The 18,561-nt window shown below is 31.3% G+C and overlaps 1 protein-coding gene across 1 annotated transcript in view; it reads left to right on the forward strand.

Moving 5' to 3' along the window:
- AdamTS-B (ADAM metallopeptidase with thrombospondin type 1 motif B) overlaps positions 1–18,561 on the forward strand; it is a 126,485-nt gene that overhangs the window by 100,574 nt on the left and 7,350 nt on the right. The gene's annotated exons all lie outside the window — the stretch shown is intronic.

Consider the following 18,561-nt stretch of genomic DNA (forward strand, 5'->3'; position numbering starts at 1 on the left):
AAAATGGTTCTTATAAATTCAGAATCTGATCTAGTCTTCATAGGTAAAATTTTTACATTTATCAGTGGGAAGCGTACTGCACTGAAAAAAAAGCATGCCCGGTTCCAAAGATTTTGTCTTTACTTTAAAAATTTTGGTATTGATTCCGAGCCAAAGAAGTGGAGAATACAAGTAAGGATACTTTTAAGACACAATTCTCTTTTAAATTTGGGGTTTGTGTACTTGCTTCTAGGAAGCAAATTTTAATTTTTCGCTTTTTCAGCCTTTTTCTTCATATGCTATCAAAGTCCTTTAAAAACGACTTGACGACAACTTTATTTTCCAAATTAAGGCTCGACTTCCAGTAGAAATTATGCTATGTTTTAAGTAAAAAACGTCTTTAAAATAAAGTGTTGAAAAATTGTCCTATATTTGAACGATTTTTTACTTGGTATTCAAGGTGCAAAAAAACAACAAATTTAAAGACAATTTCATTAAATTTAAAGAATTTTTCTGAATTATTAAAGCCAAGTTGACTTTAGTCCAAACTTTTTTTCTTTCATTTTATGATACCCATTTTTAAGTGAAATCACTTAATTATAAGGACAATACAACTTCATTGAAAAGTTTATCGACTTTTGGCCAAGGAAAAAAATTTATATTGGAGAAATGCGTCTTCTATGCTAAGCAAAAATTGCATTCGTATTTTAAAGACATGAAATCTTTGACCTCACGACAATATTTTTTTCAGTGAGGTTGAACTGATCTGCTTGGGAAAATATCTGTCATCAAACCTCCCTGAAATTTTCAAAGGAAACTATTATATTTGATTCGTGATGGTGGGTATTTAAGATTCGGCCCGGCCGAACTTACTACTGTATATACTTGTTTTTTTTTTTTGTTTTTTTTTCTTTTTGACTTGTTTGCAGCAAATTCGGCTTTATTTGCTCTTAAAGAAACGTCTTTATGGCAAAGGGAAATTGCAAAATCGGATCAGAATTAAAAAAGTGTAGCCAAAAAAGCAATGGAAATATTCTGTTTATATTCGTAAGTGGTGCAAAATTGGATTGGATACACTGAAAACATATTAATCTAAAATAACAAATTATGCAAGCTATGTTTTAGGATACGCAATTTACACAATGCCAAGGAACAATTTCTATAAAATAAATAAATTTCATTTAGAAGAATCTTTGCTTTAAAAACGGGGTTCTTTAAATTTTGTACACGAAATTTTGAAATTTGCATTCCTTCTTTAAAGTCACTTTTTTTAAATAAAAAAAAAACATTTTTGCTTTAAACAAATAAGCTGAAATATTGAATCTTTGAATTAAAAATAAATAACCATATTCCATATATACGTGGTATATTAGACAAAAAAGCAGATTATGGACCAACCGATATGGACCAATTTTTGTGTGATTGGGGATCGGTTTATCTGGGGACTATATATAACTATATACCGATATAGACCAACCTTGACATGGTTGTTAGCTGCCATATACTAGCACGATGTACCAAATTTCAAACGATACGGATGAGTTTTTGCTCCTCCAAGAGGCTCCGGAGGTCCAATCTGGACTAATTTTTGCATGGTTGTTAGTGTCCATATATTTACACAAAATACAAACTTTCAACTAAATCGGAAAACAATTTTCTCCTCTAAGAGGCTCCAAACCCAAATCTGGGGATTGGTTTATATGGGGGCTCTATAGATTATGGACCGATATGGACTAATTAGAGACCATATACTAACACCACATACCAAATTTCAACCGGATCGGATGAATTTTGCTCCTCCAAGAGGCTCCGGAGGTCAAATCTGGGGATCGGTTTATATGGGAGCTATGTATAATTAGTGATCGCTACACTAAAAAAAAATATTTACGTGCTATTAAAGATTACGCAACCTAAATTTTAGGATGCGAAAGTTACAAAATTCTTTAAAATAATGCAATTTTAACTAAAATAAAGTTTATAATCTGTGCTTCAAAATTTTTTTTCATTAAATTTATGACACAAATTTTGTAAATTTGCGTCCCTCCGCTAAAGTTGCATGTCTTTAACTTAATCTAATAATAAAGTAAAGAAACACATATTTTATTTAAAGAAATTGTCCTTAAATTAACTGAAATATTGAAACTTTAAATTTAAGATAAAAACGCTTCAAGTATAGGCTAATACTTATTTTGAGGATTTAGCGTCTTTGGTTTAAAGTTTTTTTTTTTTGGAACTAAGAAGAAAATTTTTTACTTTGAAGTATCGTTATAATGGGGACTTTTAAACTGGCATTTGTTTGTACGTGAGTACCTTTATTAATAAACCGCGAAAAGAGAATGAAAATTTCATAAATGAGATCTGTATACTAATTTTAATTTTATTGATTCTATATTTAAAGCCAGATAGGTTCCTAAAAAAATTTCTTTGTTTTAAAGAAGCCGCATCTTTGGCTCGGAATCAATACCAAAAATCCTTAAGGGAATGCCAAAATCTTTGAATACAAGTAAACTTTTTTGAGTGTATAGACCAATTGTCGCATGGTTGTTAGAGACCATATACTAATACTATGTACTAATATTCAAGCGAATCGGATGAAATTTGCTTCTCCAATAGGCTACGCAAGCCAAATCTGTGGGTCGGTTTATGGGGGCTATACATAAAAGTGGTGGTTTTGTATAGAAAGAAAATTTTAACAAAAATTTCTATAGAAATAAAATTTTGATAAAATTTTCTATAGAAATAATATTTTAACAAAAATTTCTACAAAAATAAAATTTTGACAGAAAATTTTCTATATAAATAAATAAAAAAGTTTTCTATAGGAAAAAAATTGGGACAATATTTTCTATAGAAATAAAAGTTTTACAAAAATAAAATCTTGACCAAAAGTTTTCTATAGAAATAACATTGGACAATATTTTCTATAGAAATAAAAATTTAACAAAATTTTCTTTAGAAATAAAATTTTAACAAAATCTTCTACAGAAATAAAATTTTGACAAAATTTCTTTGAATTTTTGTTAGATTTAATGAAATCACAATACGAGTAGTCACTTTAATCAATATCCATTATATTGTTAGTGGTTAATAACGGATTGGAGTAATATTTCTTTTATGTTCGTGTCTTAAGTCTTTTGTTTCTATATGAACAATGTCCAATCGCAATCAATCTAGTATAGGGCAAGTAACCTATACACTTTAATTAGCGTTGTCAAAGAAAGTTTTCACAAAAATTTCTTTAGATATTTTTTGATATTTTGACAGAATTTTCTATAGAAATAAAGTTTTGACAAAAAGTTTTCTATGGAAATAAAATTTTGACAAGAAGTTTTCTATAGAAATAAAGTTTTGACCAAAAGTTTTCTATGGAAATAAAATTTGCACAAAATTTTCTATAGAAAGAAGATTTTAACAATAATTTCTATAGAAATAAAATTTTTACAAAAATTTCTATAGAAATAAAATTTTGACAAAATTTTCTATAGAAATAAAATTTGCACAAAATTTTCTATAAAAATAAAATATTTTAAGATTTTTTTTTTTGTTTGAAAGTTTTTGGTAAATTTTTCTCAAAATTTTGGTAGATTTTTTTGGGCTCGAGTGGCAACCGTGTTACAATTCCTTCAACCAATTTGTATATGGTTCCGCTGAATTTTTATTAGATTTAATGAAATCACAATACGAGTAGTCACTTTAACCAAATCCCATTATATTGTTAGTGGTTAATAACGGATTGGAGAAATATTTATTTTATGTTCGTGTCTTAAATCTTTTGTTTCTATATGAACAACGTCCAATCGCCATCAATCTAGTATAGGGCAAGTAACCCATATACTTCAATTAGCATTGCCAAAGAAAATTTTAACAAAAAATTCTATAGAAATGATATTTTGACCAAATTTTCTATAGAAATAAAATTTTGACAAAATTTGACAAAAAGTTTTCTATAGAAATAAAATTTGCACTAATTTTTCTATAAAAAAAAATTTTGCAATATAAGATTTTTGTTTTGTTTTGTAGTTTTTGGTTAATTTTTCTCCAAATTTTGGTAGATTATTTTGGGGTGGAGTGGCAACCGTGTTACAATTCCTTCAACCGATTTGTCTATGGTTCCGCTGAATTTTTATTAGATTTAATGGAATCACAATACGAGTAGTCACTTTAATCAAACATCATTATATTGTTAGTGGTTAATAACGGATTGGAGAAATATTTATTTTATGTTCGTGTCTTAAGTCTTTTGTTTCTATATGAACAACGTCCAATCGCCATAAATCTAGTATAGGGCAAGTAACCTATACACTTCAATTAGCATCGCCATATCATTCTAACATTTCAATTACTCACTGACTGAATAGATCTAAAAGTGTAATATTACGTCAAGTTGGTGGTCATTTGTTGTGCCAAGCTTTTGACTTTTAAACGATACAAATGGTAAATAGAAAATGTTTTATTTATTATTAATCGTTAATAGGTTTTGATCTGAATTCCCATTAAATTACACCCGAGAAATGCAAAATTACATTTTACACTGTTAGCATGTAACAGCCATACAACAATGACTTGAATAATTAAAATCTGTGGCATGGACAGACAGACGGAAAGACTATCTAACCAACCAATGGATAGGCGGACGGATAAACAATTTTATGGCCAGTTGGTCATATACATATCCATTCATTGGTAATATTGCGTATTTACGACAGTGATGACGAGTACATATAAACATCCATGCAAGCTGTTAACTGGGTGAACATGAGTCGCCAGCAGGTACAAAACACCATGCAGTCTAGCGTGGTTAACTAAAAACAGCAACAACAATGACAGCACATGACAAAAACAACATGAACCGCCTGAAATTAACAATTAAAATGTCGTTTGTTGTCAGTGTTGGTGTTAGTTGAATAATCTGAATGCAGAATTATAGCACTGAACAGGGCAGACTTATAGGCACCTGTGCTGAACTTCAGGGCTGGATGGTTTATAGAAAATAGTCAAGGATAAATGAACCAAGGGCCTTTTATATTTCAATTTAAGCTAGGCAAAAAAAAGAGCAACAGACACTCAAGAAGAAGATCTGTACGAAAACCACGATGTTGTTTTGAAAAAAATATGGTTGACTTGAAATTTTTAAATCATTTTTTTATACCATGTGATCCATCCCTGTATGTATACAATCCTTTCAAGTAAGATTATTTGATATAATCCCACATACATAATAGCTGAACAGTGGATTAATTAGCATACGTATAATATGAGTAACAAATCTAAATTTTTATTAAAATTTCTTTAAAATTTGAATTTGGTGTTACTTGGCATCATTGGTGTAACTACACTTAGAAAAGTTTACTTGGATTCAAAGATTTTGACCTTCCCTTTATTTAATTTGGTATTGATTCCATTCTTTTTTTTTTTTTGGAATATATTAATAAAGCTATTCATGTACAAACAAATGCTGGTATAAAAATCCAAATTACTTCAAAGTAAAAGGTGTTTTCTTAATTCCAAAAAAAAAAAACTTTAAACCAAAGATACAAAATTCTCGAAATAAGTCTTAGCCTATATTTGTTTTATCTTAAATCTAAAGATTCAATATTTCAATTAATTTAAGACGATTTTTTTAAATTAAAAATGTTTTTCTTTACTTTAGAGAAAATTTGCCTTAGTTCAAAGACATACGACGGGAGGGATGCAAATTTCCAAAATGTGTGTCCTAAATTTAATAAAAATTATTTTTTTTTTTTTTGAATTTTGAAAATTTCTTCCGAGTTATTAAAGCTGTAAAGTTTACCTCAGTCAAACAGAATTTACCTCAGTCAAACAGAATTCTTTCATGTAAAGATACAGATTTTTAAGTCGAATAACTTAGCTATAAGGACAAAACGACCTTGAAAGTTTATCGACTTTTGGACAAGCAAAAAAGCGCAAAAAACTCGAAAAAGTCGAAATTCAAAATTTCGATTTTTGAAAATTTTGAAAAAACCGGAAAACTCGGGAAGTCCAAAATCCAAATTACTTCAAAGTAAAAGTTGTTTTCTTAATTCCAAAAAAAAAAAAAAATTTAAACCAAAGCAAAATTCTCGAAATAAGTCTTAGCCTATATTTGTTTTATCTTAAATCTAAAGATTCAATATTTCAATTAATTTAAGACGATTTTTTAAAATCAAAAATGTTTTTCTTTACTTTAAAGAAAATTTGCCTTAGTTCAAAGACATACGACTTTAACGGAGGGATGCAAAATTTCCAAAATGTATGTCCTAAATTTAATAAAAATTATTTTTTTTTTGAATATTTAAAATTTCTTCCGAGTTATTAAAGCTGTAAAGTTTACCTCAGTCAAACAGAATTTTCTTTCATGTAAAGATACAGATTTTTAAGTCGAATAACTTAGCTATAAGGACAAAACGACCTTGAAAGTTTATCGACTTTTGGACAAGGAAAAAAGCGTAAAAAAATCGAAAAAGTCGAAATTCAAAAAATCGATTTTTGAAAATTTTGAAAAACCGGAAAACTCGGGAAGTCCAATTTTACATTTATCAAACATATGAAAGTTGCACATAAGGTACATTGAAGTCTAATATGAAGTTATGTTTACAATAATATGTGCTTGGTATGCGGATAGATATCATGGTTGCCATTCGCATAAAAAATAATCTACCAAATTATTAAGAAAATTGCCCCGAAATTCTATTGAATACCCAAAAAAAAAGAGCTTCCAAAAAAGTAGTTTGGATCTCCAATTTGTTATCCGGAAGTAGTGCAAAAATTTTTGGATCCTGTGCTTTGCGTTAGGAATTGTGCCTTTGAAGTTCATTTGGATAAAGAAATTTAAAAAAAAAATAAAGAATTAAAATTTTTTTCCAGTTTTACTTTTTATTTTTATCAGTATTTCTTTTACACAATTTTTTTCTTATTATTTAATTTGTACAAATTGAAAAACTTCTTCGCTTCCACTGGGATTGAACCTGGGTCTGTTGGCACCATAACAGAACGCCTTAGCACACTCAGTCACAAACGCCATTGAACACGATGCATCAAAACGTCTATTCAAATGTTTGTACTACGCATGTCATTCTAACTACTTCTTGAGATGTTCTTTATTATTATGAATGAAGAAATTAAGAACGAAGAAACTAAGAACGCTCACCAGCGGCAATTTTTTTATTAAATATTTTTCTAAAAAGATTTTTATATTATACAACGTTTTATATTGCTTTTCTATCGGCATATACTTTCGTATAAAAATATTTTTTTCCGTTAAAAAATCAAAAAAAAAAAAAAATTAAAAAAATGATCGTAATGTGCAAAACCTTCTCAAAGAACTTCCGTGGATGTGAAAAAGTCAAACGGTACAGGTTCAAATCCCATCGAGGATGATTTTTTCTTTATTTTTTTACTTTTTTATTGATTTTCTATTCTTTTTTGCGAAATTTAATTGTCCAAAACTTTAATTTTCACTTAAAACGGCCTAATTCCGTAGTTTCTAAGACTTGTCCAAAAGGACTGCATCAGAAGTAGAAAAAAATCGATAGGGAATCCCGGGATGCGCTTTAAAAGAAGCGATTGTGGACTTTTCCAAAAGAACTGCATCGGAAGTGGAAAAAATTGATAGGGGATTGCGGGATGCGCTTTAAAAGAAATGTTTGAGGAACAACTTCCAATTTTTTTTTTGCTGGGTATCAAAAAATCGCTCTCTTTTTAGTGGGCGGAATAAATTATTATATTTCATTTCATTTAGGTTTTACTGTCATAAAGCATTAAAAAAGTGTACAATTTTGCTAGCTTTGCAATTAAAAATATATATTAACTGAAAATGAACACTCCTAGCAAATAGTAAAAATGTATCCACGGTGGTAACCGCGGTTGATATAGGGTAAATTATTCAATCACTTTAAAAACGCGAAAAAAATTTTCAATATCAATAAATTGAAAATTCAATATCAATAAAAATATTGTATTGCCCAAGATTTCGTGGCCTTAAATATGAATGCGAATTTTGCTTAGCAGAGAAGACGCTTTTCTCAGACATAAAGCTTTTTTCCTTGTCCATGAGTCGATCAACTTTTCAGTGAAGTTAAATAAGGACAGTTAAGTGATGCGACTTAAAAATCTTTACATGAAAGGAACTTGGCTTAACTATTATTGAATACTTCTTCATAATTATAAAATCGCCTTTGAATTTGTTGTCTTTTTGTATCTTGACTCCAATGCGTTTAAAACTCAAAAATGTCTTTCAACACTTTGATTTAAATAAGTCGGTGAAACATATTATAATTTCTACTTGAAGTCGAGGCTGAATTTTAAAATTTAAGTTGTCATTAGAACATTTTTACAGGACTTTCATAGCACATGAAGAAACAGCTGAAAAAAATAATAACATTTAAAAGAATCACGCTGCAAATCATATAAAAGATAAAAATCAGAAAGGTCCACCGGGACCTCATCGCGTACAGATGGGTTAAATGTATATTTACTTCTTTGGACCGCAATCAATTCCAAAATTATTAAAATAAAGTCGAAATCATTGGTACCGACCAAGATTTTTGTTCAGTGTATTTTGGCATTTAGCCACATGTTATATTAATGGGAAATGTGGATATATGCTTGACTAAAGTTCGATATAAAAGTTTCCTTTCTCCAGCAAATCGTACACAATTTTATTATTTTCTCCGACTATCAGTCGAGCGCTCCTAAGACTTTTTACTAATAATTTTTCTCTTTTATTTTTTTTTTATTTATTTATTTTACAATTGTCTGATATTAAAATACTGTAAACACAATTGTTACCTTAGACAAATTGTTTTGAAGTGAGACGGAAAATATGATGTATATACTGGCTGCACAGGTCGAATCTGCATAATTGTATAATCAATGAATAAGCGATTAGATGGTGAAAACAAATAACCGACGGTCAGACTGACAGATGCATGTAATGAATGATAGCCACTAGTGGGCGTAAACCCATTTCCATCATTGGTAACGACTATCGGTGGGGTTCCACTCGGGCACATTAGCAAGTCAAAACAACAATAAATTTTAACGCAACAACAACAAAAACTGTTTACATTTGCTCGTATTTTGTTACATTGTTAAAATGTGGCATCATGAAATTGAAGAATAATTCAGCCATTTAACTTAAATGAAATTGGTCAAGCAATTCAAACTGTGAAATTGCTGGCCATATGATATTGTGAGTAAATTGATATCTTCAGCTTAGTGGGCTGCACAATGGAATTGAACACAAACAGAATCTAGACAAGACATTATTTTTTATACACGCAGTGCATGAATATTTCTAAAGCATAATGTCGCTATTTCACGGGGAACATTTTTCTCGAAAAAATATGGTTTTTCCGCCAAAATCAAATACATAATTTCCGAAACAATAATATGGTCCTAGAGTGTAAAGGATCACATTGCGATCACAAAAAAAAATCAACCAAAATTTCCATTGAATTTCGTGATCACTCCTATCGAAGAAATTGTATCGGAATCTAGAATAAAATGGGCGTTAAATAGCTTCGGGCCATTCAAATCCCCCGGACCTGATGGAATTAATCCGGCGGAGTTACAAGCAGTGACTGAAAGAATTATCCCCTGGTTGACGGTGATATATAAAGGATGTATAGACTTGGCATACATTCCAGAAAAGTGGAGGGAAACAAAAGTCGTTTTCATACCTAAAGCGGGAAAAGCCTCTCACTAGAGCGCGAAGGATTTCCGACCAATCAGCTTATCCTGATTCTGGAGAGGATGATAGACATTTATCTTAGAACTAGCGTCGATTCAAGTTTGTTCTCTAAACGACAGCATGCATACTCGAAGGGCAGGTCTACTGAGACCGCTTTGCATGAACCAGTCAGCTTTATTGAAAGCTCACTATTTGTCAATGAATACACAATCGTGGCGTTTCTAGACATCGAGGGGCATTCAATAACGTCCATCCGAGCTCTATATTAAATGGACTGGCAAGTCTGAATGTTGATCCAGGTATACTTAGGCTTCTAGACGAACTGCTAATGAGGAGTCGTATTTCGGCCACACTAGGACAAGCAAACATACAAAGATATGTGAACAGAGGCACTCCCCAAGGAGGAGTTCTATCATCTCTTCTTTGGAATGTTGCTATAAACACCCTTCTGGTTTCCCTAGAAAAAGAAAGGATAAAAGTGGTGGCATACGCAGACGATGTGGCTCTAGCAGTCAGGGGAAAATTCCCATCCACAATCAGAGATATTATACAGAGAGCCCTCCGAATGACTGAGAAATGGGCGAAAGAGAATGGTCTTGGGGTAAATCCTCCAAAGACAGAATTAGTCATGTACCTCAAAGATCTCTAAATTCCCACGGTTAAGCCCATATCCTTAGGGGGTATTAAAATTCCCTTTGGTGAGCGTGCAAAATACCTTGGCGTTATTCTGGACAGGAAGCTGAACTTTAAGCTTAATATTGAAGAAAGAGCGAGAAAAGCCACGATAGCTTTGTACTCGTGCAAAAAGGCATTAGGAAAACCGAAAATTGTGCGTTGGCTATATACGCAGACCTATAATGCTATATGGTGTTGTAGTCTGGTGGCCGGCACTTCAGCAACCGACAGGTTTAGATAAAGTTCAGCGTATGGCGTGCTTGTGTATCTCAGGCGCATTTAGTAAGACAGGAACAGATTCCCTTAATGTTATGCTGCATCTATTGCCTTTAGACATTTGGCCAAACAGTCAGCTGCAACAACGGCTATCGCTGTGGTCGTAAAAAATGTACGGTCACAGTTCGGTCCTCAAAATAATGTCAGATGTGCCTAACGTAGTGGATTACACTCTGGCGAAACCACTTTTCGACAAAAAGTTTGAAACTCTAATTCCCAACAGTGAGGCGTGGTGTACACAGACCCCGGAGAATAAAAGATATATAGATTTCTTTACTGATGGCTCCAAATTGGATGGAATATATTCTAAAGATCTGGAACTTCGAAAAGCGAAAAGGTTACCTGATCACTGTAGTGTTTTTCAGGCTGAAATATTAGCAATAAGAGAAGTGACGAATTGTCTGAGAAGTAATGCCCCAAGCAATATTGGCATTAATATATACTCAGACAGTCAACCTACAATAAAATCCTTGGACTCTATGTTCCTCAACTGGAAAACGGCCATCGACTGCCGCAAATCTCTCAACGAGATGGCTGAGCAGTACAATATTCAACTAATATGGGTGCCTGGCCATAGGAACATACCGGGGAACAGCGAAGCAGATGAGTTAGCAAGGCTGAACCGCGGATTGTTGCGAGAGTCAACGAGATTTGTGAAGAGGAAGCCCTTGATGACTCAATTGAAGCGGCTGATGGTTCCTCCAGATAAATCTTCACCATTGTAAGGCCGCTTGTGCTGCTTTAAAATTATTAGGGATTTATTAGGGATGATTTCGGCAGCCGATAAAAAAATTCATTGCACAATCCTATGAGGCTTATCATATGGCTAAATATGTATAGTTGACGTCAGGAAACGACTTACCAATAATCACTAAAGTCGAAGGTTGAAATTTGGAAATATATAAAAATTCAACATTCCAGAATTTTGGAAAGTCGAATGGTAAATATTAGATAGTAAAAAATTACCCGTTGAGAAAGTTGTAAAGTAGAAAAATCAAATGGCATCAACCGCGATGCGACAGTTTTGCTTGATGACGAAGCCCCCGAATGTCAAAATAATTTTTCGATGGAATTCCGTATCATTTTCATTCATTTCATTAGTTGATCATTATTAAACATTTAATTGATGCAATTAGTGTTTTTGATTTATATTTTTAATAAAAAAATTAATGAAACAATTTAATATTATTCAATTATTTTGAATAATATTAAATTCAATTATGATATTAATTGAAAAAAATATTGCCCATATTTTTTCTGTGATTATATTAGCAAACCTTTTGTAACAATCGTATCAGACACTGTTTCATGAAAAAAGGTATATGTTCCGATGAAAATGTTTATTTCCGTTTATGTGGAGGTTGTTGTTTTTTTCACTCCAATTTAAACATTTGTTTATCCATTATAGTTGTCTTGCATGTCATGCAAACTGACATCGTATTGGATCAGGTCTTTTTCGATACAACCTCCACACATGACTGGTTTGTAAACAACAAACTAACACAACTAACAAAAAACATTCAACAGGTGATTTTTTTTTTTACTTGGTGACCAAAGTCATAACATAAGTGTAGTAGTAGTTAACACACATAAACATTGCTTATCTCGTGCTAGCTTTGAAGTTTGTCGATCACTTGTGGAGCCTTAAGTGCTACTTGATGTTCAATCTGCTACTACATTTTGTATGAATTTTAAATTTATTTTGTCTTGTTGTTTCTTGTTTCGATACAATTTTTATGTATTTGAGTCTCATTCAACAACAAGTGTTTATTTATGCATAGCATTTAAATTAATTACAAATGTTATTGATTGATTTGATAACGTTATTTGTTTGACAGCTTATTCTCTTCATCACCACTTTTGAAACTCACTTGAATTCAGCACCCTATCAAAAAAAAAACTCCAATAAACATTTATATGGTTTTCAACAAATGTAATTGATTTTATATATTGATAATTATGATATCAAACATGGTATGACACACAATATTCATTCATATTTTCATAGAGTGGGATGCACAATTGGTTACCCATAAACGAAAGACTTAAGACACAAACATACAAATGTGTAGATGTAAATTTTGCTTCCAGGCAAAATTGAGGAAAATCGAGTTCAACTTTGCAAAAATTCCTTTGGCGCCATATAAAGTTCAAGATGGGAGAATTTGTGGAAATTTTAAGAAATTTTGAACTATTTTGTAGAAAATATGAATTTAGTTAATCTTTATGCTTCATTTGTGTATGGTATTTTCCCCATTTTTAGCTCATTCAAGAACGTACACAAAATATCATTAAATTAGCTTTAGTGCCGAGGATTTACTTGTTTTTAATGTTCTTTTAATATATTAATTCACCAATGATTTATGTAAATTAATCATTAAAGGTAGCATATAGAGTTTTAATCTCTGAACCGTTCCAATAAGAGGTGTTATTTTGGAATTCAAAGAAAAATTCCATTTTGGAGATAAATAATCAAATATTCATTTCACAACAAAGGAAGGTACACTGAAAAAAATATTGTCGTGTCGGGCCAAAGATTCCATGTCTTTAAAATACGAATGCAAATTTTGCTTAGCATAGAAAACGCATTTCTCTAGTATAAAGTTTTTTTCCTTGCCCAAAAGTCGATAAACTTTTCAATGAAGTCGTGTTGTCCTTATAATTAAGTAATTTCACTTAAAAATGGGTATCATAACATGAAAGAAAAATATTTGTGCTAAGGTCAACTTGACTTTAATAATTCAGAAAAATTCTTGAAATTTAATCAAATTGTCTTTAAATTTTTTGTCTTTTTGCATCTTGACTACAAAGCAAAAAATCGTTCAAAAGTAGGACATGTTTTTCAACAAATTATTTTAAAGACGTTTTTTACTTGAAACATAGCATAACATTTCTACTGGAAGTCAAGTCTTAATTTGGAAAATAAAGTTGTCGTCAACACGTTTTTAAAGGACTTTGATAGCATATGAAAAAAAAACTGAAAAAGCGAAAAATTAAAATTTGCTTCCTAGAAGCAAATACACAAAAGTGTACATACTTGTATTCTCCGCTTCTTCGGCTCGGAATCAATACCAAAATTTTTAAAGTAAAGACAAAATCTTTGGAACCGGGCATGCTTTTTTTCAGTGTATGCCGTTCATAATGAAAAGTTATAACAGATCTCTATTTTATTCGTGAAATTTTGCGTAACCAAATCGCACAGTGACAGCTTTATATAATCGATAATGTTAGAGGTATTGAATCGCCGTTGGGCGGTTAGTTTAGAGCTTATCTTTCACATGGTATCAAAGAAATAAATCGATCACGGCCCAGAAACTTTTCCGGCCCATCCAATTCCGACTCGATAGCGTAATCCATTCACTGTAAAGTCTGAATAAATAATTCTTGGATTTTCCACGGATCTGGAAATTGGACAACCCAATTTTTTGTACACTCAAAACTAGTTTACCTGGATCATAAAATTTTGATCTTCCATAAAAGATTTTAGAATTAATTGATTCAAAAATGTTTTTTTTTACAATTAGGAAAATTTGCCTTACCGGAAATGTATACGATTTTAATAGAGAGTTGGGAGATTCATCTCAAAAATTTAATCGACAATTTTATAAAGCAAATATTATGAACTTTCTTATTAGGTCAACATCTTCAAATGGTTGGTCGTTTCTAGGTGTTTACAGTTTTGGTGCAGTTTTTGGGTATATAGTTCCGAGTAGATAATTCTCTGGAAATATCATCATACACACCAGAGAGTATTAAGAAAACAAGAGGACGAAAATTTCTCTTCTACAAAAACAACAAATGTCAAGCATCTCTACTCTTGACATTGTTGTTTTTGTCGCACAATGCTTGCAGCTTTGGTATAACCGCCTTGCGGTCGAAGCGCTGTTTTGATAAATTCTTTATTAAGACATCGGCAGTTATAATTTCAAATTGTCTGCCAAAAAAAATTAATAGAATGAAAAGATTTATATAAAAGAACATTTGTTACTACAAAGTAGGTTCTAAATCCTATTTTTCTTACGTTTCATAAGGCCGGCAGAGAACAGAACTGGGTGACGCCGACGCAAACTGTATTATATTTGAGACAAGCGCCGACAAAAACTGCATGACATTAGATAAATTTCCTCATGACTACCACCTACACGCAAAAAAATAATTCTTTCCTCCCAAACGAAATTTTAGACAAACAAAGTTCGTTTCTTATTTGTTTTTCGCTGTAAGGAAGTATATTTGGAAGAAAAGTATATACTTTTTGTGATAAACGTTTATTCTTTTCCAGGATGTAAAAACAATTTCATAAAGACTAACTCAAAAAAAATTGTTTTCTTGCTAATTGCATTTTCCCTCACATCTTTCTCGCATCCACGAAGTATTTTAGTTCTTAACACCTTTTCCTATAATACCAACAAGTAGAAGAAATTATACGATTTTATTAATTTAAAATTTTTTTTACCTTTCGCCTGGACGGAGAATCGAACCGCGGACCATGCACTTTGTAAGCCAACACACTAACCACTGAGCTATGTACCTGTTATGGTCATCAATAGATAATTATCCATATAATTTATATTTATATAGCATAGCTTGCGGCGCCCACGAACCGAATAAACAAAGTTTATTTAACAGAAACAAACATTTAGTTTGGCACCGTGGAGCAGTGGTTGCTACGTCCGACTTGCATGCCAAGGGTCGTGAGTTCGATCCCTCCTTCGACCAACGTTTTTTTTTTTTGTTTTTATTTTTTTTTTTACATATATTCCAGATATGTTCGGAAGATTCCTAAAAAATGTTCAACATTACATTGTATTATATTAAGTTTTGAACTGTAAAATGTGTCTTATTAAAGACCTAAAGTCAGAAAAGGACAATGTTTGATATAAACGAAATGGACTGTGTTGTTGTTTCAAAAATAACTTTTTTTTATTGAAAAAATAACAATTTTGTAACAAAAAAATTTTTTTGGTGATAAAAGTTTAAAATTTTCGAAGCAATTCAAAAAACTCTAACAAAAGAAAAACGTTTTCGATACACGTTTTCCAAACGTTTTTTTTCTTTGCGTGTACTGTCGCAGTTTCGCTTGACAGTTTCGTTCTCTTCTTTTCTTAATACTCTCTGTACACACATTATCTGGATTTGCCACCATTTCCGCCGGACACCAAATTCCTACCCCGGCGTTGCCACTCGAGCCAAAAAAATCTACCAAAATTTTGAACAAATTTAATCAAAAAGGTACCAAACAAAAAATCATATTTTGTCAAAATTTTATTAGTAAATTTTCTCAAATTTTATTTCTATAGAAAATGTTGCCAACATTTTATTTCCATTTTTGTCAACATTTTATTTTTATAGAAAATTATGTCAAAATTTTATTTCTATATTTTTTTCAAAGTTTTATTTCTATAGAAAATTGTCTCAAATTTTTTTCCAATAGAAAATGTTCTCAAAATTTTATTTCTATAAGAAATTTTATCGAAATGTAAGAAAATTTTGTCAACATTTTATTTCTATAGAAAATTTTGTCAAAATTTGATTTCTATACAGAATTTTGTCTAAATTTTATTTCTATAGAAAATTTTGTCAAAATTTGATTTCTACAGAAAATTTTGCCATAATTTGTTTTCTATCGAAAATTTTAGAGAATAATTTTATAATTTTGTCAATATTTTATTTCTATAGAAAATTTTTTATAAATTTTATTTCAATAGAAAATTTTGTCATAATTTTATTACTGTTGAAAGTTTTCTCAACATTTTCTTACTATAGACAATTTTGTCATCATTTTATTTCTATAGAAAATTTTGTCAAAATGTTATTTTTATAGAAAATTTATGAGTTGGAGAGGAAAATAATACAAAGTCTACCAAAACATTATGAATTCTATCAATCCACCAAATAGTAAAGAATCTATAATTTTCGGTAGAATTCTACCAACTGTGGCAAACATCCAGTGCATGGTGCATTTTTCACATCGAAATTATCGGAACGAAACAAGGAAAGCGTGGGATTGGTCGTTACAGTATTAGGGCCACAAATTGTTTTTTCTCTTCTGACGGACAAAATTTTAGAAAGTTTTCTCATAAGGCTTAAATATGTTTCTTAAATTTATCTCAAAATTTTATTTCTATTGAAACTTTGTCCAAACTTTATTTTTATAGAAAACTTTCTCAAAATTTTATTTCTATAGAAATATTGGTCAACATTTTATTTCTATAGAAAATTTTGTTAAAATTTTATTTATATAAGGGGTTTGCTGATAAGTCCCCTGTCTAAAAAAGGAAAACACATTTTTTTGTCAAAATTCATTTTTATTATTCAACATAGTTCCCTTCAAGAGCGATACAACGATTATAACGACCTTCCAATTTTTTGATACCATATTGGTAGTAATCCTTCGGGTTTGCCTCAAAATAGGTCTCAGTTTCGGCGATCACCTCTTCATTGCAGCCAAATTTTTTCCCTGCGAGCATCCTTTTGAGGTCTGAGAACAAGAAAAAGTCGCTGGGGGCCAGATCTGGAGAATACGGTGGGAGGGGAAGCAATTCGAAGCCCAATTCATGAATTTTTGCCATCGTTCTCAATGACTTGTGGCACGGTGCGTTGTCTTGGTGAAACAACACTTTTTTCTTCTTCATGGGGCCGTTTTGCCGCGATTTTGACCTTCAAACTGTTGATGTTTTTTCCCTTTTCAAGATAATCGATAAAAATTATTCCATGCGCATCCCAAAAAACAGAGGCCATTACTTTGCCAGCGGACTTTTGAGTCTTTCCACGCTTCGGAGACGGTTCACCGGTCGCTTTCCACTCAGCCGACTGTCGGAGGACTCAGGAGGGTAGTGTAGTGATGGAGCCATGTTTCATCCATTGTCACATATCGACAGAAAAAGTCGGGTGTATTACGAGTTAACAGCTGCAAACACCGCTCAGAATCATCAACACGTTGTTGTTTTTGGTCAAATGTGAGCTCGCGTGGCACCCATTTTGCACAGAGCTTCCGCATATCCAAATATTGATGAATGATATGATTTCCCTGGGGCAGAGTCCGGAAACTCATTATAAAGCCAAGTTTTTGCTTCCACCGTATTTATTCCCTTCAGTAAACAGTATTTTATCAAAACACGAAATTCCTTTTTTCCATTTTTTTCACAATAAAGACGCTCTATCTCACAAACTAAATGACTTACAGACTATATAAAAATAATATGCATTTAATACTAGCGACGCCATCTATGTGTCAGACCGGGGACTTATCAGCCAACCTGTTAGAAATTTTTGTCAAAATTTTATTTCTAGAGAAATTTTTGTTAAAATTTTCTTTGGCAATGCTAATTGAAGAGTTTAGGTTACTTGCCCTATACTAGATTGATGACGATTGGACGTTGTTCATATAGTAACAAAAGACTTAAGACACAAACATAAAAGAAATATTTCTCCAATCCGTTATTAACCACTAACAATATAATGGGGTTTGATTAAAGTGACTACTCGTATTGTGATTTCATTAAATCTAATAAAAACAAATTTTATTTCTACTGAAATTTTTGTTAAAATCTTCTTTCTATAGAAAATTTTGTCACAATTTTATTTCTATAGAAAATGTTGCCAAAAATTTATTTCTATAGAAATTTTTGTTAAAATTTTCTTTCTAAAGAAAAATTTGTCAAAATTTTATTTCTATAGAAAATTGTATCAAAATTTTATTTCTATACAAAATTTTGTCAAAATTTTATTTATATACAAAGTTTTATCCAAATTTTATTTCTATAGAAAATTTGCAAGTACCCCTAAGTTGGAGAGGAAAATATTGCAAAATCTACTAAAACATTAAGAATTCTAGCAAGCTATCAAACAGTAAAGAAGCTATCATATTCGGTAGAATTCTACCAACTGTGGCAACCGTACATCCAGTACGTGGTTCATTTTTTCTATGTGGGTTATTTTTG

Source organism: Haematobia irritans, chromosome 3 (genome assembly GCF_050003625.1).
Source record: "Haematobia irritans isolate KBUSLIRL chromosome 3, ASM5000362v1, whole genome shotgun sequence".
NCBI lineage: Eukaryota > Metazoa > Arthropoda > Insecta > Diptera > Muscidae > Haematobia > Haematobia irritans.